The sequence below is a fragment of the Panicum virgatum genome, chromosome 7N (assembly GCF_016808335.1).
Source record: "Panicum virgatum strain AP13 chromosome 7N, P.virgatum_v5, whole genome shotgun sequence".
Taxonomy (NCBI): Eukaryota; Viridiplantae; Streptophyta; class Magnoliopsida; order Poales; family Poaceae; genus Panicum; species Panicum virgatum.
In genome coordinates, this window is record NC_053151.1 from 9,085,920 (window position 1) to 9,103,731 (window position 17,812).

At 44.6% G+C, this 17,812-nt stretch overlaps 1 long non-coding RNA gene across 4 annotated transcripts; it reads left to right on the forward strand.

The window, feature by feature from the left end:
* Positions 1 to 1,961: 1,961 nt before the first annotated feature.
* LOC120682703 lies at positions 1,962 to 10,098 on the forward strand. Of its 4 annotated transcripts, XR_005678553.1 has the most exons (8): positions 1,962 to 2,259; positions 2,812 to 3,390; positions 3,501 to 3,623; positions 3,707 to 3,968; positions 4,112 to 4,183; positions 4,571 to 4,727; positions 5,638 to 7,820; positions 7,904 to 10,098. It is a non-coding gene; the product is annotated as an uncharacterized LOC120682703 (long non-coding RNA). The 4 variants fall into 4 exon arrangements; XR_005678552.1 differs by lacking the exon at positions 1,962 to 2,259 and having other exon boundaries at positions 2,395 to 3,390; positions 4,265 to 4,727; XR_005678551.1 differs by lacking the exon at positions 1,962 to 2,259 and having other exon boundaries at positions 2,395 to 3,390.
* The last annotated feature ends 7,714 nt before the right edge of the window (positions 10,099 to 17,812 follow it).

The following is a 17,812-nucleotide window of genomic DNA, read 5'->3' on the forward strand; positions in this document are numbered from 1 at the left end:
TTTTATTTGTTTGACTGTCTCACCTTCCTCGTGATATGATATGAGTCTGTTGTAATGCTCTGTATTTGGTAGCAGCCCCTATAGATAAGCCTGCCGTGTTTAATGGCAAAACCTAACTATTTATATATTTATTTCTTTGTCATGTACTGGTAATTAATTTATGTGAATCTCAATCTCAATGTGGTAATCATGCCCAGAGTTTCGCATGGCTTTGTGTAATATAAAAGGATGATTTCTACCTGATATCAACTTTTGGCCCATCTACATGAGGCTCTCATGGGCTTGAATGTGGGCTTTTAATTAATTTGGAAGGTTTTGGTTAAGATTCGGATTGGGCTTTTACCAAAGGCCCATACATCCCTTGTTTTAACTAACACTCCCAGGTTAAAAAAAAAACTCGGATCTACATATGCCCCGTTTGGGAGGGCTTCTGGAGCGGCTTCACGAGCGGCTCCAGGTGAAGTCCTCCCAAACGTCTGTTTTGTAACCGGCTTCACGTGTGAAGCCGGTCCTGAAGCCATCGGCTGCTTACACATGCAAGGTGAAGCCATGAAATCGTGCCTTCACGCGGCTTACACATCAATCTAACAAGTGAAGCTGTTTTGCCAAATATTTTCTAAAACGGCTCCAACTCCACCAGAGAAGCCGCTCCATCTGAGGAGCCGGAGCCGGAGCTGTTTTTGGAAGAGCCGGAGCCCTGCCAAACAGGCCCATAGTTGAAATATCTATAATTTTCACTACTACAAAATCTTTTTGCGAGGTGGTGAAAAAGGCTTTTCCGAGGAGGGTAGTGCAACCGCCTTGATTAATTGTTTAAGCGAGGCGGTCAGTTTAAGATAACCACCTCGGTTAATGTTTTTAATGGAGGCAGCTTCTCTAAAACAACCGCCTGATGGGTTTGAATGTGGGCTTTTAGTTAATTTGGGAGGTTTTGGTTAAGAACCAGATTGGGCTTTTACTAAAGGCCCATACATCCCTTGTTTTAGCTAACATTCTCAGGTTAAAAAAACTGGATCTACATAGTTGAAATATTTACAATTTTGCATGGATTTTATATTGAATGTTGATCTGGTGGCTCAGATTGAAGTTGGCAGGGTTTGCAAGCACGTGATATGTTCCCTTTAATAAATTGATAACAAGGGTCTAAAGCAGTTGTTGTAAATTGTAACGGAATTTGTAACAATAAATGAAAGTGCAGAGCAAGCCACTCAAAATCTCGTTGATATCCACACTGCACAATTTTCACAAGAAGGATCCACCTACGGTGGAGAATAGATGAACCACTCACACTAAAGAACATGGCGTAGCACCATATGCAGCCACATCCATGAGAATACCGTGAAATAAATAAAACCATAGCTTTGATTTTGCAACACGAAAGAACAAATTTGATTGATTGAATGACCCTATCATTTTTTTTCCACGTGATTAAATACTTGTGCAATGTGGACAGCCATGGGCCATGGCATATCTATGTACACCCAGCAGTGCTCATCAGAGATAAGCTTGAGCATTCAGCCACACATGATCGAGCTGATGGGCTGGACAAAGGAACTTGTAGCTAGCCCTATTGCTACACACACGAAGTTTCATCAGGCGGAGCTAGTTGCAGGAGCCACACTCGATGCATGGATGAATAGTGAGGAACAATATTTTTCCACTAATTTTGAGGAAAGTCGTACATCGACAAATAGCTCTAGCTCCGCCGTGAGTTTCATGGATGTAACATTCCTTCATTTTCACTAGTGGATGGAGCAGACAAGCCATATGATGAGCATGTTTGTGTGTCAACCAGGAACCTTGGAGTGTACATGCTGAACAGGGTTTATCGCAGCCGTCCGCAGGCCTGGGGATGCGTTTTCGGGTCCCCGTTGTCAGGCCGAGAATCTTTTTGTATTCCTAACATTTAAAGTTATAGATGTGCATATACGGTACACATACGACCACTGTATTGGCAGGCGTCCACTCACCTCAACCCCAGCCACTTGTTCTCCTTGCTCAGGCGCCACTCCCTCCGCATTCCTCTTGACTTGTCCGTCCCGTACACGGTACACCCTTCTCCCCTTGGCCCCTGCAGGTTGTGCTGCCTTTGCACCATCGTCGTCGAGCTAGCAGCGACTGCCCACCACCGCATTTGTTGCAGCCACTGATGGAGGGAGCTCAGATCTCAGATCCACTGGCGCCACCACCGTTGTCCGCCGGCATCTCAAGTCTCCACCAGCCAGCCCTTCTTCTTTACGCCGGCGTCTCGAGGTACAGGTAAGCTCGTTCTGCTGCTCGCAATTCCTAAAGTTGGCTCCCCTCTCCCTCGCCTCCTGATTCGTGCGCTTCTTCTTGTCGCTGTGATTTAGATTCTAGTTAGTTTGTGCTCCTCCCCACCCACCCCCCCCCCCCCCCCCCGCATTCTTTTCTGCTTAGTGTGTCCTCCGCTGCCATTACCACTGATCCTATATCTGTTTTGATTTACCTCTTGTGACTTAAGACTCTCATTGGTTGTATCGCATTAGAACTTGGGCCTACATCTAGTTTGTTTTAGCTCCTCTGCTTTAACAATCTGGTAATGTACCAGCCCTAAAGCCTTTGCTTTGCTTTACGTCTCAGATCTGCTTTGTTTTGTATGTATTCCTTATTCTGATGAAACTGCCGTCCTGGTTGTCGTACTGCCCACTCAAATAGAACTTGACTGTGGACGTAGGTAAAAGATTAGGTAGGTAAAATTAGGTTCACCAAATTTTCTACTTTCCTGTGGAGGTTCAAAGTAACTTGGCTACTAACTACTAATTATACGATTCACATTTTGAAAATTTCCAGGCAGAAAAAAAAACTCTTGCAAACACAAATACTCTGGCCTACACAGAGCCTGACGCATTGTAATTTGTAAACATCCCAGCTTAAATGGTAAAATACTAAATCAGACCAGACCATCTCGTTTCAGGCGTTTCCATTTTTAGTTCATAATGGTTACCGCAGATAAGTGACAGTACGTTGCTTGGAAATCTGGATGGAAACTCATGCTTGGATTGGGTCACGTCGCCTCCAAAGTTTGACAGTAATACCCCTCATTAGTTCATATGAACCACTACGTAATTGCAATACAATACTGGAAGTTTGAAGGTCCTTGTAGCACTAATGACATGACTTATTGCAGTAATATACAATTCATTATGTAATTCTAGTATTCTACACTCGTTTCTCATGAATTACTACATTAATCTGCAAGTATTTATTTCTCTTACTCTTGCTGTTCCTCTACATGGCTGATTCTTTGCTTTACGTGCGAGCCGATGTGGAAAAATAAGATGAAACAAGGAAAGGCTGTAAGTCACTAAAATGGTTGGGTGCAGTTAACTGTTCTGGCGATATTTATGTATTTAACCTTGAGGCACAAAGGTATGCACCAGTTTGATACTCTCCAACTTGTCTTGAATACACATTTTCCTGTTTCTTGCAGTAGATATAAAGGCCGTTCCCTCATCACTATTTTTTTCTCATTTTTGCAGGCAACACTGGTTCATATATAGAATGAACTAGAAATGCTCGCGGGTGTTGCCGCGTATGGCCAGTGTGCGGGCTGTTTTCAGTGTAGATGGGCCCCGATTTTCTATCAGCTATGGTGAATTGAGGTAGCTATGGATTGGATGAGTACTCCAACTTCTTATCCATTGATTTTGAGATCTCTTGCATGTGTTACTAATTTATTTTTTAGTGAACTCTGACATTGTCGCGCGGAATGAAGACGGAGGCGGCAGCGCGGACGGTGAGTCGTCGAGGGAGGAGGAGAAGATGGAGGCGGCGGCGACGGTGGCCGCATTGCCCAGGCTTTGCGTTTGCAATGGTGGATATGTGGAATGACAAGGGATATCCCTCCAAGGCCTACAATATTTTGGATCGATCTTACATGCCCCCTCTATTTCACAATTTATGTCCAATATATCTTGATTGTGCAACATAGGCATGTTGTCAGTTAGGTAAAGAACGACCTAGATTTATGTTATCCCTTCATGTGCAGATGCACCTTGTATCTGGATGTCCATACTCTATCTAAACATGCTTTTGCATAGATTTATAGCAATGCCCCACTTTTCAGCTGATGTTTTTCTTCATTACTCAGATTTTTGTACAACAATTCTTTATCTGGACCCGTTCCAGATAACTTACTAAACAAGCAAGGACTGACTTACAGGTAAGTTCCATTTCACCGAAAACTCCAGGGTTTGGTTTGTTGCATGTGAGTTTTATTGGTCATGTTTCATTAATTTGATAGATTTCTCCCTGGTAATCTCTTCACCCCAAAACCACCGCACTCACAGCAGGAAATTTTGTGCAAACAACCACTATATATGTACACAACATGATTCAGAGCTAGCAGGACAATCGTTGATTCTTTAAGGGTGGCTATAGCAAGATTTCTGTGAAGCGAAGCTGTAGATTTAGAATTTTCGAGCAGCTATCGTATTGAGAATTTAAATCAACCTGCGATGAAGCAGATAACAATAAATATATAGAACTCACAGGAACCAACACTATTACATTTGTTTGCCTACTCTTTTTTTTTAAATGTCATTTGCAGGGCCTAAAGTTTGAGTGCATTGTATTAATAATTAAAGTACCCCAGAACCAATATTGGTGCTATCCAGCCTGCAAGCTCGTGGCTCAAGATGATTTTTTGATGGTGGAAAATATCATTGTTCCAAGGATGGTTGCATAAGCACAACTATTGAGCATAGGTATGTTATATATTCTCTAAGCTACTAGCTAACAAATCTGAAGTCTTGAATAATACTGGTGCTGCAATCAATATGGAAATATGATTTGCTTATTGCTGTATATTCCAATCGAGCACCTGCTCATGATCAGGACATAACAGTTCTTACATATATGGCATGGTCAACTACAAAAATTATGTTAAATAAATCACATATATTTAGATGTTAAAATTATGTGTTTCCTTTCAAGGGATGCTTAGCTTTAAATCCAGCAGAAACTGAATAATTACAAGAGTGCTAAGGCCCATGGTAGGTAAGAATTGACTAAATAGTTTGTGTATCGCATGATCAAATGGATTGACTTCTCTTAGCTCTAACAAACTCTTTGTTTTAATTTGTCTTATATTTTGTTCAGTATAATCTGAAATTTAATACAAAAGCATGAAAGAAGGGTCATAAGTCAAGTTATATCTGTGTGTGGCATGCATAGAACAGTATTTACAAAAGTATGTTTGCATTATTGCATAAACTACATAATTCTTTGCTTCGGCCGATAACCCAATATATCTGCGTATGGCATGCATAGAACAGTATTTACAGTAGTATGTTTGCATTATTGCATAAGCTACATAATTCTTTGCTTCGGCCGATAACCCAATCCTTTTGCTCTGCCTTGTACAGAAGAGATGTGTCATTGCCATAGGGTTGTGTTTGTTGAACCAGTGTGTGCAGCACGTTCTTGCACCATTGTGTTGAAGGACATTAAGTATAGCTCAAGCATTATATATGTTGCAAAGGACGCCAGGTTTAGCTCAGGCATTATATCGAACACTCAATGAGCATGTAGTGTCCAACTAAGGCACCCTGCCATCCCAGTTGCCCACGGATGCTCGGATGGTCCTAACTCGGCTGCAGCGATGGCCTTGTGCAGGTGCTGCTGGGCGGTGTGAGCCATGACGCAGGGACGCTGGCCGGCGGTGCTTGGTCGGCAGCGTAGCTTGGTGTCCCTTGAGCTCGCGAGACGGTGACATAGACCCACTTGGACGACGCTAGCAGACCGAACGAGGCAGGAGGGGCAGGCGGCGGGACACGACATCGAGCCGGAGGAGAGACGGAGGAGGCCAGGTAAGGCAGGAAGGGGAGAAGGCTGTCGCAGCGGCCGTAGTGGCAGAGGCGAGTGCCAGGGCCTCGGCAGCGCTGCAGCGTCATGGGCGACAGTGACCTCGCCGCGCGAGCATCCCCATGCCCGTTCTAGTTGCAGAAACATGGGGATGGCCGCCAGCCATCGCCATGCCCAGCTGGCCGCCCCCGCCGGCGCCAGCGCCAAGGAGGCTGGAGCTCGTCCGCAGCAGGGAGGCGCGCCCAACTGTTGTCCAGGGCCCATCGGGTTGGGCTGCCCCGACGACACCATCCTCAGATAATCTAGGCCGGGGAGACCGTACCTCTCACTCGGCGCAGCGGGAGCGCTCGAGATCCGCCACACCAGTGGGGGAGAAAAAATCGAGCGAGGGTGAGGCAGCAGCACCACGCTTCGTCCTCAAACCCACCGGAACCAAGCGAGCAAGCGATGGCCGAGCTGCGAGGCTCGAGCGACGGCGGAGAGCATCATGAGCGACATGCCGGGATAGCCGGCAGCAGGCGAAAGCGAAGGAGACGAGCAGATTCTTGAGGATTCGCGAGCGCTCGGGTTCGCAGCTTAACGGGCGACAGACCCGTGCCGATCTGATCTGACGGTTGATAACTCTAGCTGGCTGGATCCGACGGTTATTGAGTTAACGGTCGATGTGGCCCTATCGGGTGCCCGCGGTTTGGTCCATGAATCGTATATTAAGATGGTGGCCATGTTACATCTAGTGGCTTTTGCCCCAAGAACAATGCCCTTGTGATAACTACATCTAAAAAAGGTGTATGTATTTGATGCGGAAGCAATAGTTAGGTGAATGATCCGAGCGATACACATCACTTGCCCAGAAGTTTCGAGGAATTTCCTGTTGAGGTCATTGGCCTATAATTCCCGCCACATTCGTGAAAACATGATTGTGTACAATGTGTTTGATAATTAACAAGTTGTTCACCATATTGCACTCGAATTGATTTCTTCCTTAATTTGAAAAATTGTACATCAGTATATCTACTGCAGCTACATTCGGAACTACATTGCCACTTACAAATACTGCATGTGCATCTAGAACTGCCTGACAGTGAGCTGCTGATGGATGCTACAAGTGATGAGGAAATATATCCCAACTGATCTTATCAGTGGCCATAAAAGTTCTTATCAGTCGTCAAACTTTTTTTTTGTAATGATCAGTGTTCTGATCAGTGGCCATAACACTACCTAATAGTACCTATTTATGTAATATATGTAAGTACATGAGCAAACCTTTATTGCAATGGACAATATGCTATGCACGCTGTCGAACCTATGTAATATATAACGAACTATTTAGTATAGATGGCAATTTGGCCCGATACCCATGGGGGCCCGAAGCCCGGCCCATATTAGCCCGACCCGAGCACGGCACGGGCCCGAATATTATTGGGCTCGGGCCGGCACGGGCACGATAGGCGGGCCGTCCCTGGGCCTCAATCCCGACCCATGGACACGTCCAAGCACGGTCCGAAAAAGCCGGTTCGATGGGCGGCACGGCCCACGGCTCGCTCCCCAGGCCAGGCCAGCAAAAGAGCCGTTGGAGGCCTGCTGCCGGCCCATCCCAGCGGAGAGGGTATGTAAGGGGCGCCGGCCGCTGCCCCCGGCCACCCCCGGCCTCCATTCGCTTGCCCCGCCCCCGACCCCTCTCCGCTCCCCTCGCGGCCTCGCCTAACCCTAACCCTAACCCTAGATCGAACCTCGACCCCTCTACGTTGTCTACAGCCCCGCTCCCCTCCCGTCTCCGTCTCGATCTGACCGTCTTCTCCAACTCTGGTCGCCGGCTCGCCGCCGTTGGCCGTCCACTCTACCCTCTTCTCTTTGTTTTCCTCCCTACTTTTTCATCTTCACCGGTCAACTCGCTTCCTCAACTCAAATCCGTCCCCAAACCCGGTCATCCCTCTATAAATCTCGTAGATCCGGCCGTCCTCGATCTCGCCGGCGTCCTTGGTGCTCCGGATCTAGTAAGTCCCTAAACCCTAACATGTTTTTTCAATTTTTTTTTATTTCTTTCTCCTGTTCTGATCTTTTTGACCTCTCTGCGCAGTTGCTCGGCCGATGCAAAGCCGTTGGGGTACCTGAGGGGGCTGGATCTAGGGTCTTTGGACCCTAACCGGCAGCTTGGTTCCCTCGGTTTTGCCGGCCGACGCGAAGCCGAGACGCGCCGAAGGCCTGGCCTGCCCTCCAAGCCATGGACGACGACGAGGGCCCCACCACCAACGATGAGTTGCGGATGATGGGCCTGGAGGGGGACGACGAGGACGGTATGGAGGAGGAACGGGAGGAGCTTTTTGGTCGGCGTGGTAATGTGGAAGTAATCATGCCCCCTCCCCCTCCCCCTCCCGTTGGTGTTGGTGGTGCCGGTGCGGGTGCTGATGCCGGTGCCGGTGCCGGTGCTGGTGCCGGTGCTGATACTGGCGCTGGTGGTGCAGCTGACGGTGCCGCGCCGGACTCTGTCAGCCACGCCGGCGAGAAGCGGGGATGGCCCTGCACCTCCAAGGTGTGGGACGAGTACGAGAAGCTCTTCAAGCAGATCAATGGTAAGACCGTCAGCTATGGAGCCAAGTGCCTTCACTGCAAATCAGTCCTTTCTGGCTTTTCCAGTAGCGGCACTGGCCATCTTAGTCGGCATCTTCTAACTTGCCGTAGTAGGAAAAAGAAGTCTAGTGCTCAGTCAATCCTTAGTTTTTGATGCTGACGGTAGTGTGGTTTTCTGGGAGTACAGTCCTGATGTGGCTCGTACTCAATTGTGCCGTTTGATTGCAAAGCTTGATCTGCCTCTAGGGTTTGGTGAAACAAATGATTTTAAAGAGTACATTCAGATTGCTCATAACCCTAGATTTACTCCTGTTAGTAGGCAGACCACTACTAGAGATATTGCCAAGTACTTTATTGAACGCCGTGATGATCTTATGAAGTACTTAAGCTCTAATTCTGTTGGCTCTATTGGTCTTACCTCTGATATATGGTCTGGTAATGCTAAGGAAGATTACCTTAGTGTGGTTTGTCATTATGTTAATTCTGATTGGCAACTAGAGAAGAGAGTGTTGGGTCTCAGCCTTATTGATGTCAGTCACAGTGGTGACTACATTGCTGAGTCGTGTGCACACTGTGATCTCAGACTTTGGCTTGACTAATAAGGTGTTCTCTATCACTCTAGATAATGCTTCTACTAATGCCTCTACTATGGAAGCGCTGACACATTTAATTAGAGGTTATATTGGTACCTTAAGTACTGGAATGACATACCTCTGCTTTATTCCATTGCATTCATCATGGATCCTAGAGCTAAAATAAAAAGTTTTAGCAATGCTCTTAGGCTGCTCTCTAGTTTAACTGGTACTGACTATTCTGCTTATTTTACCTCTGTGAGAGCTGCTCTGTCTGACATGTTTGGCAAGTATGAAAGCAAGTTTGGTTCTATTAGATTGGCAAGGCCTACACATAAACCTTCTACTGGTAAGAAAAAAGCTCAATGGGGTAAGATCTTTGGTGATGGTTCTACTTCTACTACTTCTCCTGGGTCTGGTCTTGGCAGTGTTGGTACTGGTGGCTCTTTTACTGTTCCTCTTAGTAGAAGGACATCTGCAAGTGCTTTGCTGCGAGCAGCAAGCACTGGTGGTGCATATAGTATTTCTTCTAAACTTACTGCCTACTTAGATAGTGACACTGTCAACCAGTTTGATGATGATTTCAACATCTTGACCTGGTGACATGAGCACAAACAGCCTTATCCAGTACTTTCTATCTTAGCTAAGGATGTTTTAACTGTGCCTGTTTCTGCCATCTCTTCAGAATCTACCTTTAGTCTAACTGGCAGGATCATAGAGGAGAGGAGGCGTCAGTTGAAGCCAGAGATGGTAGAAATGCTCACATGCATCAAAGACTGGGAGGCTGCAGATGAAAGAGCTCAGCACATGGTAGAGGATGGAGACCTGGAGGCAGCTTATGAAGATCAGTACCTTGATGAAACTCCAGCACAAGCTGCTGTGTAATAGGATAGTTTATTTGCATTGTATGACTATGAGGTTAACTTAACACTGTAACTTGAACTTAATGAGCTGGGCTGTACTCTTTTTTCCTATCTAGCGTTTTCTCACGAGGTGTGAGTTTTTACCTAGATAGGTATTTAATGAGGCAGCCATTGCACAAAACAGCTCATCCTTGATATTTTGTTGATTTCTATCAGTTTTTGTTACTCAAGATGAATCGATCTGCTGAATGAGCCATGTTGGGATTTTAGTGCTTAGCCTCGTGCCTAGGCACTTGGGCGGCACGAGCACGAGCACGGCGGGCGGCACGGCACGGCCCGAAAGAGTTTAGTGCCGTGCCTGGGCCTCAAGTCCGGCACGCTGGGCGGCACGGCACGGCACGAAAGTTTTTTCGTGCCCAGGCGTGCCGTGCCTAGTCGTGCCGTGCCTAGGCGTGCTTGGGCTGGGTCGTGCCGTGCCGCCCATTTGGCCATCTATACTATTTAGTGTCTTCAGACACAAAGGTACAGTATTGAGTCGTCCATTCAGACAAAAGCAGAGGTCCTACATGACTGAAGCAGGTGTTGGTCTGCTCTATGCAGTTCGTCAGGGTGAAATACACATGGTGATCCAGGATTATCTGTCGCGAAATCATTGTTATCGGGCTTGTTCTGAACTAGTAGTTTTATGGTCAACGTCTGTTACATGTGCACCTTTTGGTCCGCGCTCGGCAGCAAATGGAGGTCAAACAAAGAAACAGGCGCAGCATCGATTCCCCATCTTCACGGAAGACGGCGCGTGCGGATGACCAGGAGGATGAGGACGGCGCGGCAGCGCTCCAGGAGGACGACGATGCGGTGCTCTCGGCGGTCGACGACGGCCACCGGCGGGACCGCTCCGAAGCGGCCGCCGAAGACACCGACGGCGACGATGACTCCCGCAGTGCGTGCGGGCAAGAGAGGAGGATGAGAACGGCGCGGCGGCGCTCCAGGAGGACGACGATGCGGAGTTCTCGGTGGTCGATGATGGCCACCGGCGGGACAGATCCGAGGCGGCCGCCGAAGACACCGACAACGACGGTGACTCCTGCAGTGCGTGCGGGAGAGAGAAGAGATAGAAGACACTCCGCCCCTCACACTGACATCACGTGGTGGGCCGGGCTCTAGAAAAAGATGGAATACGTCCGCTCAAAAAGACGGAATACACATGAATACGAGATGCCAGCGGTGCCCGGCGCACATCCCAAGCCAGAAGTGGACGGCTCAGATAAGCCCTGCTGAGCAATTACATGCTGCGATGCGTTTTGGTTTGTGCATGACCTTGTTGGATGTTTGTGTGGTGTGGAGAAGAAGATGCTCCGAGAAACATGGTGCATGGAGAAGATGGTTGAGATCGCTTCTGCATGCTTGCGTTGTGTGGTTGTGTGGATATCTAATGGTGACGGCAACAGCACGTAGGTTTCACTTTCTTCTCCATGAAAAGTTTCGTTGGCATCTGCAAGTCGAACTTGACGTGAATTTAATATGTGAAGCTGATGGGATTGATTCATCGTCGCAGCCATTCTTGGTGATAGAGACACCCTGTGCCCTGTGGTATAAACAGATTACAAGGAAAAAGGTCAGGCATCATGTAGCACTCATGCTACAGTGCCTGAAAACAGATGTGTGTTATTGTATTTTGTCGGGTGCATCGCATTTAGCTAGGAACAGATAGCTTAATAGTCTTTCGTGAGGATAAAAAGTAATTTAGCACATGTCAGCTGATCATGCATAGCAACGAATAACTGACGATAGATAGAGAGTGATTGTTGCGAAAGAACTGGAAAAGGTCAGGGTCGTTTTTATTTCTGCCTGCTTCACTCATCATGGAGTCATGGTGATAGCAACATATATCCATCATTTTTATTTTCCATGAGTCTTAACTGCTTCTAGTTAGTTAAAGATTGATCCAAAAATAATTAAGTTGTGTGTGCTGGGCCTTTCTTTAGCCGCTCCATAGCACAAAACAATAAAAGACCGATCCAAAAGGAATTAAATTGTTGGAAATTGAGATCCAGAGCTTTTAAATATCCATGCTTTTAAATAATGCCGTCTAGAATGTGAAACTTTGACCAATAATTTATATAAATTAAAGCATCTACAATTAAGGTAATTAAATATTTTCAAAGTAATTTTACAGTCAAGTAAAATACCTTATACCGGTAGAAACTTGAAAACGACGTGTTATATTTGAAGGGGTACATTGAACTTTTTCCTATAGGTCATGTTATTGCCTTGCACTATAATACTATAACACTACGTGGAGTACGTGCTGCCAAACGGACATAATAAATAATGAAATACATGAACTGTACTCTTTTTTTGTAATACGCATGCACACATTGAGATTCAAACTTGATAATTTTACAAACATTTAGCCTATGGGACACAACTTTAGCACCATTGGCTGATAGTTGAAATAAATTAAAGCACTTTCAGTGGTGCTGATTTTATGGTTATGAACTATATATATACAATAGAGATATTAATGGCCAAATACAGTATAGCATTGGAGACCGCATGCATTGAGCCAAATTGCACCTTATATTTTGGAAAAGATGGAGTACCTTAGATGTTTTTTTTCAACGAGAAAATTGATCGAGTGAAGACCTACCCCATTATTTTCTTTTCCACAAACGCACGGCAAAAGAAGATAGGCGTGGCATATACACATACCATAGGCTCATCGGCTTGTGTGTTGTTGACCTAGATTGCATTGGTGTAGCTAGCTATAGGGAGATAAGGATGTGCACTGCAGCCACATGGGCCGGACAAGGATGGAACTGGAAACCCTTGCCACAAACACAAAAGTTTGATGAATGTAGCTAGCGTGGACCGATATGCAAAGGGTCTATCTTCATCCGGAATCCTGGATCTCTCTCTCACGCAATTGGGCAGAGTGGATACGCAAGTCATGACAACCAGCAAGCTACACACTCGCTCGTTGTGCAGTAAGCAATGACTGACAAGTGGGTAGCTCAGCATGACAGCAAGTGGTAGGTTTATACATTCCACTCTCTTTTTATATAAAGAACGAGGCATACATATAAAAAGGAATTAATAAGTCACATACTTTTCTGAAAATTTTCCTCAGCGTTCGAGCAGCGTGATGCATGTGTATACATATGGATCAGAAGGAAAAGGTCAGGGATGTGGTACTCATGCTACAGTGCTCGAAAAAAACCCACAACAGCTACACATGCCTTGCGTTTTGTTGTTGCACTAGCTACGTACATACCTGTCTCTACCGAAACTGAACCTCATGATGGATCCCACGTATAGATTATATTTGACGCCATGAGAGAAGATTTTGTTGCGGCGCGGCGCTAGTTGTCCCCATTCATTTAAAATTAATTAAGAACACAAGCTAAGTTCAAAGATGAGGGGCGAAGAAGAGAGAGTCCCGTATTATATATAATAATCCATTTTCCTTATGTTTTTCATTCCTCTCATCTCTACGTAACTTATTGTTTTGTTTCAAATATAGTATACTATCTAAAGATGCGTGGACAATCGAATGAAGTCGCAAGCAGCCAGACCACATGTAGAGGTTTAGATGCACGGTACTACTACAAGACATCTATTGTCAGTGCTACTACAAGACATCTGTTGTCAATGCTGAGGCTGACACTCCTCCGATCTATGGAGTTTCAATTTTACTGTGGCCAATAACATCCATCGTCATAGAGAACCCTGCTTCTTGGTCCGTTTTGTCGTCCTTTATTTTTCTGCTAGCACTATGGGAATCCGGTTCTTTGCCGAGTGTCAAATGCTTTGCCGGCTGAGTGCAATTTTTCGAGCACTCGGCAAAGAGCCTCTATACCAAATGCCATGCGAAAAACACTCGGCAAAGAGCTTTTTGACACGGCAAAGAAGCTCTTTGCCGAGTGTTTTTTTTTCTCTGGTAAAAAAATATTTTTTTGTTTTCTACCCTTCAAACTTTTTTACTCTCTAGGCACAACATGTGGTAATCCATGTTAAAATTTGGTATATGTTTATATTTGTTTGTTATATTACTTAATTAATTGCATTTCAAGTAATTTTTTGAAACATGTCACATTTGAACTGCAAGTGATTCAAATAATAAAATAAAATGAGTAGAAAAATGATATTCATATTATTCAGCCCAGTTTGAGGCTAAACCTGTAAAATGAAAAGGATTTTTGAACATTTTGTTCAGGAAACACGACCACAAGCATGTGCCCGAATGGTTTTTAAATTTAACAAACAAAGTCTGAAAATTATGAGATTTGTCATGATGTAATGGCATCATATGTGGAGGCTGTGGTAAAAAAATGAGAAGGTTTTGCATATTTTATCACATATGATGTTTACAAATTGAAATGTCTCAAAGGAAGAATAGTAACGTTCAGAAGGGATTCGAAAAGATTTGGTGTCAAATTTTGCAAACGACATTGGATGGAAAAAATCAGAACAACAAAGTTGTAGATCTCAAGTAGCTATGAAATTTTGTAGTTCACAACCTTTTCATTTGAATTCATTTAGGCTCCAAAAATTGTGTTTGAATTCATTCAAATTTGTAATTCAAATTTTGCAAATGATCTTGGATGGAAAAGCTTAGAACATCAAGTTATAGATCTTGAGAAGTTATGAAGCTTTATAGTTCACAACTTTTTCATTTGAATTCATAAATTTCTCAAAATTGAGTTTGAATTTCTCAAATTTTAAATTCAAATTTTACAAATGACCTCAGATGGAAAAATGAAGAACATCAAAGTTGTAGATCTCAAAAATTTATGAAACTTTGTAGTTCAAAACTTTTTCATTTGAAATCATTTAAGGCCTTAAATAGTTATTTTAAAACAAGCCCAGTGTAGAATATTATAAACTAGTAATGTAATTTGTGTATGGTGTAGTGGTTAAAGGAGGGAACGCGCGAAGTCGAGGTCGTGGGTTCGTATCCCGCCGGCTTCGAAGCCTGAGGAAAAATTCCGCGACTTGCAAAAAATGAGGAGGTAGGCTAGCGCTGACCGGTGGAGTCCACCCCAAATTAAAATATTTTTTCTTATATTTAAAAATAGTTTTTTTATTTTCCAAGAATTTTTTTTGCCCAAAAAAATACTTGGCAAAGAGCCCTTTTGCCAACTATTTATTTGTCATGTGGCCTCTGCTGAGTGCCGAGTGTTATGCTTGGCAAAGCCTGTGCCTAGTATTTCTGCGGCACCCGGCACTCAGCAAAGCATGGGAATCTGGTAGTGTAGCTACTTCGATATATCTAGCTTCTGCGTTAGTGGCTTCCATTATGTAAGAAGATGTCAATAGTGACGGGTATCATCTCCCTAAGGTGACGGGCATCGCGCCCATCACCTGTACATCGTCACTGATTAGAATAGAAAAATGACGGGCAAAAACCCATCACCTATGTACGTAAAAGGTGACGGGCATCAATATGAGCCGTTACCTATGGTATTCTTAATCAGTCATTTGAAAATTTTGAAAATTTGAAATTTAGAATTTAAACTATATATTTGGGTGCCAAAACAACCTCAACTGAAAAAATTTTGAACTACAAAGTTGTAGATCTGGTTCAGGCCTACAACTTTTGTATAGACCAATATTTTATTTGAGACAATTTGAATTTTTCAAAAATTGCATATTCAAATATTAATAAAAGTCACAAAGGTGACGCGCCTTGATATTGCACATCACCTATGTCATCACAAAGGTGACGCGCTTTGATGTTGTCCGTCACCTTTTACTTATCAAAGTCCGTCACCTATACTAACCTTATTTGTGACGTGCTTTAATGTTGCCGTCACCTATATCAAACTTATAGGTGACGGGCCATAAATGTTGCCTGTCACCTATAATAAAGGTGACGTGCTTTGATGTTGTACGTCACCTATGTCATTACAAAGGTGATGGACAATATTTTAGAGAGGCCACCAAGAGGTAAAAGGTGATGTGCATTATCTTCGCGCGTCACCCAGATAACAAAGGTAACGTACAAAATAACAATATGTCACCTTTGTGCACGTCACTGTAGGTCATTTTTTACATAGTGTTCACTCAAAGGTAATTTTTTGGAAAAAAAATCACTGCTTTGCGTAGTAATTTGATCGTCTTCTTGCGCAGCACATGCCTTGACTTGAATGATCCCTTGTTGCCTCCAATTTTACGAGTAGATTTGTCGGTAAAAAAAAAAGGAGCTTCCCATCACTTTACTAGCTTCAAGCCTTGTGCTGCTCATGTGCAATATTTGCCCAAACTACTGCATATAGCAACATTATATATATTACAGAATCAAGTTTACCTCCTCATCACTGGCAAAAAAAAAAGGAAAAGAGAAAAAGGACTCACGGGGGCGTGGCGAAATAAGTGGAAAGGTTTAAAAAGATGACATGACCTGCAATTTCATTATATCAGGAATGCATGCAGCCACGCAGCTACCTAGTGGCAAAGCTAGAGCAAATTAGAGGGGACACATTTAGACTCCGTTTGGGAGGGCTCCTCCAACCGGTGGAGCGGGAGCCGGAGCTGGTGAAGCCATATTTTCTGGCTCCACCTGCTCCGTCGAAGCAGCTGGGAAAAGAGCTCCAACTCTCTGGAGCGCTCCCCCTAGAGCCCGTCGTCAGCGCACCCATTTGGCAGGGGTCCTACCGGAGCCGGCGGTGGAGCCGCTCGCGGAGCCCTACCAAAGGGGCCCTTAGCTTATGAGTGTATAAAGTTGAGTCACGAGAGTGCAAATATGGTAAAAAAATTAGACATAATTACTGTTTTCTATTCTTGGGAGTGCATTTGCATCCCCTGATTAGACTATAGCTTCGCCCCTGTAGCTACCTGCAGGCACGCACTGACGCACGTAGCAACCACCAGCACCAAACGTACATGCTATGCTAGCGCGCTACAGTGAAAAGTGGCATGCAGGTGTGAGCGAGGAAGCAGCTAGCTACCAAAAAAGTTGACCAACAACAATGGAATCAAATCTGCCGCGCTGATTGAACAGGAGACGTCGTGGTACGACGCCGGCAGTCATGCATAATGCAGTTGTTGCGGTTGCTGTTATATAATTAATTAACGACGAGCTAGGAATGGTGGTGCTGACCGATGATTGCATGCATGCATCAGTATAAGTTGAGGTCTCCCTTTCATGCATAACCGAACAACAAGCCTAACAATTGTGCCCAATTATTCTGAAACCAAATGTCTGTACATGTTTTTGCTATAACCTATTACCCACACTTTCACTGTTTTTTTTATGGAAAAAGATATCAAAGCCCACACTTTCACTGTTACTGCTAGCTGCTGCTGCTGCAACTACTTTGCTTCGTCTAAGTGTCTAAGTCCCCTCCCCACAATTATGCAGACAGTGCGATACATGCATGTGTGTACTCAATCATCATGTCAAGTCGCCTCCTATTTTCTAGAAAAAGGGACTGCTTCCTGGTTCATGCATATATATACAAGATCTCACTTGGTCGTCGTTGTAGGCTTATTTGTTCGCGTGACTCTCAGACAAATTTTGTGACAACTATTAAGTGGTAACATTGCACAAAGGGAACGAAAAGGCATCAATAATAATAATCTGAAACTACTGTTGCGGCCACTACAGTCTAGCCATGGCAAAATAGGTCAAGAAAGGTGGCAACTAATATATAAGGTGACATGATTGATCGACCTCCAAATCTCCAATTATTTGGAACGCGATCGACATGCATGCTGCACGCCGACAGTTAACCACCAAATGGCTGATGGGTCGGCACGACACCCATTCGGAGCGACTGATCGAGAGGCACGAAAGGAGGAACCAGAAAGTTAGATAAGTCTTGCTTCACGAACGAGATAATCTGCAGGTGACCATATATCGGCTAATAAAGCATCGCATGGAACAGTGATCGTCGCACAGCGCAGGCTGCAGTAGTGCTGCAAGAACTGCCCAAATTGAATTTATTTTGAGCAAGCCGTCGGTCAACATTTTTAATATGA